The sequence below is a fragment of the Solanum stenotomum genome, chromosome 10 (assembly GCF_019186545.1).
Source record: "Solanum stenotomum isolate F172 chromosome 10, ASM1918654v1, whole genome shotgun sequence".
Lineage (NCBI taxonomy): Eukaryota > Viridiplantae > Streptophyta > Magnoliopsida > Solanales > Solanaceae > Solanum > Solanum stenotomum.
The window spans coordinates 17,374,507-17,384,972 of NC_064291.1; positions in this window are offsets into that span (position 1 = coordinate 17,374,507).

Here is a 10,466-nt window from a genome sequence, read left to right on the forward strand (position 1 = left end):
AACACATTGGAACAATCCCTTAGGTAACCTTAAGTTATACTTGTCCAAAGTATGAATGGCATTCCATACTACCATTCATACTAAGTACACCTTTGAGGCCACCATAGACATGTTCACCATTCTTCATTCTCATCTTTAGTTAATACTCATGGATAAGGAACATTCACATTTAATAAGTCATGACAAGGAAACCAACTCATGATAACATTTCCAAGTTAAGCATTCATCATTACATTAAGCATTTAAGTCAACATTCTCATTAGCATTATTATGAGCACATTCATTCATTAGACATTATGACATTAGAGAAACACACCATAGCCCTCTCAAAGCCTACTCGTGCAATGCATGAAATTCATCTCATACTATCACCCACACTTCATAGAACCTCTTGAGTAACCATAGCACGTAACTCACATGATGGGAACAAGCATTAACCGACATAGACTATGTGAGCAAATAATGGAATCCGGTGTCTGTCCAGCACCAAGGGTAGGTCTACTTGCCTAAGGTAGGACCGGTAACATTTTAGCTTAGGTGGATCCACTAGCTAATAACCTATGGGGGCACATAGTTATTGGATAAGAAAGATGTTCATTGAAAACCGACCTAACATAGGGAGAGCTTCCATCTTACCATATCTACTCGGTGCTAAACTTTAAATTTCCATAGAGTAGTTCATTCTCATTAACATTGTTATACTTGAGAGGGCTACCACCATTAGGTTTACCGACCCAAAGTACATTATTAACACATGAAAGGGCCACAACCATTAGGTCTACCGATTCAAGGTAAATTATTAGGATAGCTCTATAAATCATCAAGAAAAGGCCACCACCATTAGGTCTACCGAATCAAGGTTCATCATTATAGTAGTTCATAAACTTATCATGAAGGGCTACCACCATTAGGTCTACCGGTGGAAGACATAGCCTTAGAATACTTCGTTAATCATTTATGAAAGGGCCACCACCATTAGGTCTACTGATTCAAGGTACATTATTAACCATATGAAAGGGCTACCACCATTAGGTCTACCGATTCAAGTTTCATGAAGTCAAGATACTTTAGTTACACAATAAGAGGATGCCCTAAGCCTACCAATTCAAGGTACATCAATCAAGATCACTTTCAATTACACAAGAAGAGGATTCCCTAAGCCTACCAATTCAAGGTATAACATTACATTTGAGAAACCTTTCACAATATATCTTCATCATTCACAAGTGTATAATTGAGAATAACCTTTCAATAATAACACAATTGCATGGTAGTCATGATCACATTACTTTCATTGAAATCACAAAGCATATACATAGGCATCATGATTATACATCAATCTTCATAATTTGCCTTTCAAAGCCATGAATCACAATTCGCCAACACACCTAGAATACCACAATTAAGGCATGAATAATGACATAATTCAAGTAATTAAACCATTACAAGGACAATTGCATAGTATTCATCTTATTACAATTCACCCACATCAAAGTCATAAAGTAGGGTTATGGTGAAATCATGGATTCATGGGGGATTTTCTCTTAAAACCATCATAAAACAGATATTAAATTTTAATATATGATAATTAAACCATTGAAAACATTTTGGGAAAGAATCCAGACCTAGAATGAAAACCCGTAGTTTTGGAGAATTTCCAAATTTGAAATTGAAGGTTTGAGGACTTCATGGATTAAAAGTTAACCATGAATCAAGACTACCATACCTTAATTGAGGATTCCTCATGAAATTGAGGGGAAAAATTGAGTTCTTGATCCCTAGACCTTGACCTCTTCTTCTTCTTCAATGGAGGTTTTAGAGAGAGAAATATTTGGAGAGGAGTTGATTATTATTTGGGTTTGGGAATTATGAAGTGTAAAGGGGTGGTTAATAGTTTAAAAGGTCTTAAATAAGTCTAAATAATCAATATAAACCGACCTCTTACTTAACTAACCACCCTCAGAATTTACCAAGTTACCCCACCCTTGGCCGAGATTGGACAGCAACACAAGTGGGAGCTACGACCTAGGACTGACGGACCGTCAGTAGGGTCACGTCCCATCCTACAGGTCCATGGGTGGTGGTCTTCAACTCTACATTTAGGCCCTTGACCAACGACTTGGTTCCACGGGGCGTGGATAGACCTACGCCCAGTAGGTCCCATTCGTAGGTCCTAACTTTTTGACAAATTTTTGGTTCTTGGGGCAGCCTTGGGGTTAGACTTTAGGGTCCTCCTCAAGGACCCTTGGTTGGTCCTTGGGGGGTCGTACCTTGACGTTTAACCCCTAAACCCCTCAACCTAAGCTTGGGAAAACATTTTACAACATAAAACCCCACATTAAACTCAACAACTCACACGTAAAGCTCTAGTTTCACTTACTAGTTTTGAGTCTTAACAGTAAAAGTACTTATATAGGGGTTTAGGTGAAGGTTAAAACTACCCAAAAGACCCTAGCTTAAAACTGAAAAAAAGGAAAGGCAGGAGCTCGCCAAAGGCCACTCAGCAACTCGCCGAATGAGCCTTTAGCTCGCCGAAAGTTCCAATGAGTTGGCTCATGGACTAAGCCAACTCGAAGACTGGAATTTATTTCGGTGACTCTCCAAATAGAACAGAGAGCTCGTCAAAAGTTCTAGGACAACTAGATGAAGACATCAGGCCAAAAGGTGAGAAGTGCTACTCGGTGGATCGTCGAGTCATTCAGCATTCTCAACTTCCTTCGTTGAATCCACTACGAGATGAATATTTTCTCTTCTTTGAATCATAGGTGTTACATTATTTTCCCCTTAGGATCATTCTTCCTTGAATGAGATTGAAGACGTCATAAGGAAGGTAGAAACTTAATCTAATAGCCCATCATGCATGCAATTACATAAATGAACATCTTCGAGGAGGAAACATCAACTTCAAGCTAAAGCATGTTCAAAACATCATATCATGAAGTGTATATGCAACTGACACTAAAATGCACAGAAACAAGTAGAAACCAATCAAGTAAACTCATTGTCTTCAAAATTTAAGTTTTTCATGAATCATGCATAATGAGGAAATCATAGGAATATCTAAGACACATGACACCCAGAGATTAAACCAAAAGGAGTTAAATACATCAAGCTTGAGTAGAATTGGAAGGAAAGGGAAGAGGATAATGTGACATCATATCAGCCTTGGCCACCCATGTAGCACCCTCAACTGAATGATTCCTCCAAAGAACTTTCATGGAAGCAACTTCTTGACTTGCCGGTCTCAAATCTCAACTAGAACTTTCTCCTAAGAAAGGTTTTGTTTAACTCCCAAACCTTCTAAGGGGACTATAGATGTCAGATAACCAACACATTTCCTCAACAAGGAGATATGGAAAACAGGATGCACCGATACCAATTCATTAGGAAAATCAAGTTCATAAGCAACCTTGCCAACTCTCCTCAAAATCTGATATAGGCCCACATAGCGGGGACTGAGTTTCCCTTTCTTCCCAAATCTCATCACACCCTTCATGGGTGAAATTTTCAAGTAGATCCAATGGTTTACCTCAAATTGAAGGTCCATTCTTCTAACATCGGTATAGGACTTTTGTCGATTTTGAGCCCTTCTCAACCTTTCTCTAATAAGTTGAACTTTCTCCATAACCTCATGTACCAACTTGGGACCTATTAGGGCAACCTCACCCACCTCAAACCAACCTATTGAATATCTAACTTACCTCAAATTTAAGATACCTTCATCTAACATTGGCATAGGACTTTTGTCGGCTTTGAGCCATTTTCGACCTTTCTCTAATAAGTTGAACTTTTTCCATAGCGTCATGTACCAACTCGGGACCTATTAAGGAAACTTCACCCACCTCAAACCAACCTATTGGAGATCTACACCTCCTACCATATATGGCCTCAAATGGAGCCATAATAATGCTTGAGTGATAGCTATTGTTGTGTGCTCTTAGCTTATCTTCCAAAGTTTTGATAGTATGCTCCGTTATCCCATCGGTTTGTGGATGAAAGATCGTACTAAACATAACAAGAGTACCAAGACCCTTTTGGAAAGATTTCAGAAATTAAGAAGTGAATTGGGTACCACGATCAGAGATAATGGCTAAGGGCGCTCCGTGCAACATCACCATTTCCTTCAAGTACAACTTGGCATAGTCTTCCACCAAATTAGAAACCTTGATGGGAATGAAATTAGCCGATTTCATCATTCAATCTACAATAGCCCAAATCAAGTCATGTTGTCGTCGGGTATGAGGCAACCCAACAATGAAGTCCATGTTCAAGTCTTCCCACTTCCAAGTAGAAATGCTAATATCTTGAGATAAACCTCTCGACTTTTGATGCTCAACTTTCAGTTGTTGACAATTGGGACACATATCCACAAATTCAGCAATATCTTTCTTCATCCCATTCAACCAATATATCTCTCGCAAGTCACAGTACATCTTGGTGGCTCCACAGTGAATGGAATATGTAGCACTACAGACTTTTGACAAGATCTGCTCTCTCAAGTCATCTACATTAGGAACACACAAACGACCTTGATATCTAAGTACCCCATCTCTCCCGGGAGAAAGCCTCCATGAACTTTTTAAGCATTGCTTCCTTTAATTCCACAAAAATTAGATCGAGACCTTGCTTGGCATTCACAAATTCCACAAAAGGTGATTCTGAACCATTGTGAACCATAACACCACCCTTGGTAGAGTCAACTATCCGAACACCCAAACGGGCCAAGCTATGAGCTTCTCAAACCAACTTTTTTTTCTATTATTCTCAATATGAGAAACACTGCCCATCCATAATCGACTCAGAGCATCCACCACCACATTTGTCATACCGGGGGATAGAGAACACTCATGTCATAATCTTTCAATAATTCAAGCAATCTCCTTTGGCAAAGATTTTGATCCTTCTGGTTGAACACATATTGCAAACTCTTGTAGTCGGTAAAGATATCCACATGAACACCATACAAATAATGCCTCCAAATCTTTAAGGCAAAAACAACCGTTGCCAGTTTAAGGTCATGGGTCAGATATTTCTTTTCATGAATCTTAAGTTGCCTTGAAGCATATGCAATGACTTTCCCATTTTTCATAAGGACACATCCTAACCCAAATCTCGAGGCATCACAATAAACAACAAAACCATTTATTCTTTCTGGTAAAGTCAACACCGAAGCAGAAGTAAGTCTATCTTTCAGTTCTTGAAAACTCTTTTCACACACTTCTAACCATATACCCTTAACCTTCATTTGAGTGAATGCCATCAATGGAGAAGCAATCGAAGAGAACGCTTCAACAAACCTTCTATAGTAACCGGCCAGACCCAAGAAACTTCTAATCTCCGAAGGGGTTTGAGGTTTAGGACAACTTTTGACCGCATCCGTCTTCTAAGGATCTACCTCAATGCTCTTACCGGATACAATATGATCAACAAAAGCCACAGACCTTAGCCAAAAATCACATTTACTAAACTTTGCAAAGAGTTGTTGGTCCTTGAGGACTTGCAACATAATCCTCAAATGATTGGTATGCTCGTCTTCATTTCTTGAATAGACCTAAGTGTCATTAATGAACACAATCACAAACATGCCAAGGTATTGTCTTAACACCCTATTCATTAAATCCATAAATGTCAATGGAGCATTAGTCAAACCAAAAGACATTACCAAACCCTCATAATGACCATACCGAGTTCGAAAAGCCATCTTAGGAATGTCATATTCTTTCACCCACAATTGGTGATAACCTGACCAAAGTTCAATCTTAGAGAAGTAACTTTCTCCTTGAATTTGATCAAACAAATCATCTATCCTTGGAATATAATACTTATTCTTAATAATTACCTTGTTCAATTACTGGTAGTCAATCACATACGAAGCGAATCATCTTTCTTTCTAACAAACAAACTGGAGCACCCCATGGAGAGATACTTGGTCGGATGAAACCCTTATCCAACAAATCTTTCAATTTCTTCTTTAATTCCTTAAATTCTAAAGGAGCAATACCGTAAGGAGGAATAGAAATAGGTTGCGTATCTACAAGAAGGCCATTACCAAAGTTTATTTCCCTTTTGGGAGGAATACCGGGTAAATCATCTAGAAGCACTTCCGTAAACTCATTAACAATGGGGACCGACTCAAGAGTAGGGGTCTCGGAATCTACATCCCTCACCCTAACTAGATGATAAACACAACCCTTCGAAATCATCTTTCTAGCTTTAAGAGAAGAAACAAACTGACTATTTGGAAACTGAAACTTGACTACACTGATTCTACAATAAATAGAAGCATAACAATAGTGTAGCCAATCTATACTAAGGATAACATTAAAATCTAACATATCAAGCTCTACAAGGTCAACATGAATGACTCTATGGGACACTCTCTATAGACCCTCTTAGCCACAACTGAATTACCAATAAGAGTAGAGACAGAAAAATGATCTAACAACATATCCAGAAGAATATCAAACTTCATAGTCACATATGTTGTCACAAAAGACAAGGTAACACCGGGGTCAAGTAAAGCATAAACATCCATTTGGAAGACTTTCAACATATCGGTAACCACATTGGGAGAACCCCCTATGGTTCGTCACGAGTCTAAAGTGCATAAAATATGTTTTGCTTTTCACTTCCACTAGGACCGAATAAAGGATTAGGTTGAGCTCGTCGGCGATTGTCTCCCTCATTCTTAGCAACTAAGGGACAATCCCTTATCTTGTGTTCCACTTTACCACAACCAAAGAAAACATTGGAACCCGCTAGACACCTACCCTCATGCTTATTTCCACATTTGGCACCAGTAGGCAATGAAGATCCCCCACCATTTCCTCCTTGACACTTAGTGCTAGGCCTCCTATCTTTGTTGAACTTAGGAGGAACATTGGAGGAACCGTGGGCGGAAAACCTTTATTAAAACTTAGAGCAACCATGCCGATCGGACCTTGAATGTGAGAAGCTACCATCACGATCTTAGCCGTCTTTGCCTCCCTAGACCTTTCCTTAAGTTTATCCTCTTCAATTTGTTTAGAATGAACCATGAGACGAGAAATGTTTTTATCATTGACAAGCATAGTGGTAAAACATTACCTAACCACCATCTCATACACTCCCTAAATGAACTTACTCATCCTTGCCCTAGGATCGGCAACCATAGTAGGAGCATATAAAGATAATTGTGTGAACTTTAAAGCATATTCCTTCACACTTATATTTCCTTAACAAAGGTGAATGAACTCAAGAACCTATGCCTCCCTTATTTCAAAGGTATAGAACCTATCAAGGAAAGAAACTTTGAAATTTTCCTACTCAACAGGACCCACATCAACTACTGTCCCTTCTTTCCATTGGTTGAACCATATTTGAGCAACACCATTCATTTGGTAAGCGGCCAATTCTGCTTTTCCACCGACGTAACTCTCATGATCATTAACACCTTGTAAACATCATTAATGAACTCTTGAGGGTCTTCCTCAACCTTAGAGCCATGAAACTCTGGAGTATTCATTCTAGTGAAGTCTCTCACTCTAGTTGTCGTCGTACCTACATTTCAGTTCACGGGAGCCACTACCTCCCTATTGGCTTGGGTTGTCATGGCTTGAGCCAAAACTTGAAAAGCATCCCTAAACTCTACATTAGTCACTTGCTCAGCCAAAGGGTCGACTGGAACTTGAGGAGCTTGAGGAGGAGCTTCTCGATTCGCATTCTCTCCAGCATTCCTTCTAGCATATGCCCTTTGAGTCATCATATCATGTAGAGCATCGGATAAGGATTAGGAGAGAGACATTATAGAGTTAAAATTTATTGCACGACTTTAGAGTAATGAAAGAACTGGAGTTTTCTAAATGTTTTGAAGCCTTTCATTCATAAATATGGCGCGCTTCATACTCATGAACAAGGCTTTACTCGACTGGCTTATGAGACTTCCTAGGACCTTTTCTAAACATTGTGCTCTGATTACCAAGTTTGTCATGACCCAAAGTAGGCCTTAGGCGTAACATGGAGTATAAGATCCCGAAAGGCCCCATACAAGCCAGTTAGAATTCATCATACAAGATAATAGAACATAAGATATTTATAAAACAGTTTCAACATATCAAAGTTTTATAGAGAAAAGATGAATTTCTAAACATCATCTCAAAAGACATCTAAGACATAACAATTCATCTGGACGCAGCCCGTACATCAAGTTCCAAAAAAACTGAAAGTAAAGACAATAAGGGAATCAAGCTCGGTCCTCAGAATATGAGGACTCACCAAAACTTGGACTCTCTCCAATGACCTCTAGCCACGAAATTGAGAACCTTGAATGTCGGACCCTACATTTGAGGAAATGTAGGCAAGAGTATGCGATAGTATAAAATATGTCCCAAGTATGATAGAAATGCATAAAACATTTTTGTATAGTGCAATGACCAAGCTAAGACATGGATGTAAGAGAAAAATATAAGGCACAAAACAGGGTCAAGGAAATTAGATATCATCTTAAGTCACGTGTCAGATACTTCTTGAAGTAACCTTAATAAATCATAGCCTGCTTGTGGGAAGTAACCTTAACCGACATATAGGACCATTAGAGCTATTAACATGGAATTTGGTGTCTCCCACAACGAAAAGGGGTTTTCCTACTTGTCAAGATAAGGACCATGAACTTATAGCTTATGTGGATCCACTAGTTGATGTCTATATAGACAATCCTATCTTGGCACATAATTATGTGACACGGGTAATCGCCACTTGTCCACTTTGTACTAATCTTTAACTACCACCGAATAGTTCTTGATTGTATTCATCTAATGTTTAAAGGAAACATGGGTAATTGCCTCTTGTCCTTACATCATGTGACATTGGTAATCACCTCTTGTCTTTTAATAGAGAGCATGGGTAATCTCCTCTTACCTTAACATGAGAATAACTCCTTAACATTGGTTCATTTTATGTGAGAAAGCCTTTCAACCTTTAGAACCCTTTTTATTTAAGATTATTTTTTCATAATCATGTTTTCATGTGTATGTGAGTAATCCTTTCAACAACACCAACATCATTGATACTTCACTCTTAAAGCATCCTTAAAACATTTACATCAATTTCATAAGAACATGCATATTCCATAATTCACCTTTCGTAGTTAAAGACCCACTTTCAATCATCAATAACTTGATAACATGGGTTAGACATTGGCTCATGGGAATTCACCATAAAATCATGTAATTATATCAATTCATACTTGATAGATCATAAAGCAATCAATTAAATCAATATTTAAAAGAACCCATGACATGGAAGAAAATTCTAACTAAATTGGGGAATTCTAACTTTGCAAATTAGAGAATTTGGGAACTTCATGGAGAAAAGGGCCCCATAGACTTCAACGGTGGCATCGGAGGCTTGACTTGAAACCCTAGGTGGACTCCTTCTTCAAGCTTTCTAGAGAGAGAAATATTTTGAGGAGGAAGACTTGATCTTCTTTTAGGAATTTGAGAGAATGATTTTAATTGGGAAATTTGGGGGTAAAAGTACTTATATATGGGTTTAGGTGAAGGGTAAAACGACATAGTATTACGCTACAATAATTAAGAAAAGACCCTACCTTAAAATTGAAAAAAAAAAAGGAAGGGCTGGAGGTCACCAAAAGCCACTCGGCGACTTGCCGAATGAGCCTTTAGCTCACCGAAAGTTCAAGTGAGTTTGCTTGCGGACTAAGCCAACTAGGCTACTGGGAATGTATTTCGGCGACTCACCGAATGGAATGGAAAGCTCGATCCAACTCGCCTAAAGTTCTAGGACAACTCGATGCATAAATTAAGGAAAAAAGGCGAGAAGTGCTGCTCGGCGGATCGCCGAGTCGTTTGGCGTTCTCAACTTCCTTTGCCGAATCGATTGCGAGATGAATATTTTCCCTTCTCAGAATTCGAGGTGTTACATACCTATTCAAAAACTTATAACTTTTAGTCCCTCAACTATATAGTTACCGGTTTTAATCTTTCATGTATTCAAAAACTTATCACTTTTGATCTATTAACTGTACACTTATCGATTTTTGTCCTTCAAGTATTAAAAACTTGAATATGTTGTGTTCCCTTCTTTGTTGGTTAACGCTTCATAATTAGCGCTATTTTTTTTCATACAAGATAAAAAAACGAATTTTATCCTATTACTCAAATTTCTCACCGTAAAATAAAATGGATAGAATAATAAAATCAATCTATTAAATTTTTTTAAAAAAAAACGTTGCAAATCTACAATTTTATAAATTTCAACTTCTAAAGAATCAAACAAATTCCCTACAATAAAGTGTTTAGAATACAATTTTTGAATTCCATGGGTAGTAAGTTTTCCTTTTTATAATAAAGTTTAGCATATTCAAGTCATTAGTAGCAATAATATGCTTCATTTTGTCATCCGTCTAATAAAATTAAGACTCGTGAATTTTAACTTCAATTTTTTTATTTTTTTACCCCACCCTCACC